We start from the raw sequence: 1,246 nt of genomic DNA, 5'->3' as shown, positions 1-1,246 counted from the left end.
AGAGCACTCCCCAGTGTTCCCACTCTCCATCAAGCGTTATCAGAGCCGATAGTTAATTGGCCTGGTGATTTGAACCATCGAAAGTATTCCCGTAGAACCTAAATTGGATTCTGAAAACCATATGTCATAAACCCTACCAAACCTTTTGGGCCGGCAGTCATGCAACCTGAACTCTTATCAGGAACGGGAATGGGTGATGGAGGATATGCCACATCCGCAGAGTGATTATCGGTCCAACCTAACCCTATGCGTACCCTATTAAGAGTGACCGTCTGTATGGCAAGCGCGGTGTACTTTGATTAATATGCACAGCATACTAATATGGAAACTTATATAGTGGTATTCCGAAGTTTAAAGTAATTACGTGCTATATTACGTTGCCCCTAAAATTTATAATTATTGCTTACAAAATATATGACGATGTGCTGCAATTCATTACATTAGTTAGAAATAAATGTGTTGGTATCTATTTTTATGGCTGTCGACAACAAATTTTGATCACTTGACCAAAACTTTTAACTTAATTTGTATCGTAAATTTCATTTTAATTAATTAATGAGATGATCAGTCGGGCAAATTACGAAAAAATACTACAGTTTTTCCATAACTACGTAGTCAATAGATAGAAAATAATTAGTGTTTCAAAAATTAAGTGACACATAAAAGTTGTCACAATGAATACAGACAACATTGCATGAGAAAATATTTTTATTATATATTACAGCTGAACTATTTTTGAATATTTTAAAAATTCAAATTTATAAAATATATAAACTCTAACCGTTAGCTAACATATAAGAATTTTATGTTTATGTTTGAACTTTTGGGTAATAAAATTTTTAATTATCTCATAGTTTACAAGTAAAAAAATTACGTTATAAACATTAATGCTTTCAAAACAATGAACAAGCAGCTGAACAGCCACGAAAGTGTTAATCTGAGTCGTTGTGTAACTCAGTATACAATTAATCGGTATAATTTATTGTCATAATTCTTAGTAAGTTAAGTATTATAAAATTTATTTCATTAATCTTTATTTAGATAGTTACAATGAATAATTCTTTAACAGTTTTCCGATTATAATTAGCCAATTAAACAAAGAATACATCCAGTAAATATAATTAAATTTTTTTCCCATTATATATGCTAGGGGGGCTGCTATGAATTGGCAAAAAAATATGCGGTGGGACTGAAACCATTTTTTAAAATCCAAACTCTGGCTTAACAAAACCAAAAAAAAAAAAAA

This window comes from Arachis ipaensis, chromosome B09 (assembly GCF_000816755.2).
Source record: "Arachis ipaensis cultivar K30076 chromosome B09, Araip1.1, whole genome shotgun sequence".
Taxonomy (NCBI): domain Eukaryota; kingdom Viridiplantae; phylum Streptophyta; class Magnoliopsida; order Fabales; family Fabaceae; genus Arachis; species Arachis ipaensis.
The sequence above is the reverse complement of the archived record's forward strand: the minus strand, read 5'-3'. Positions refer to the sequence as shown.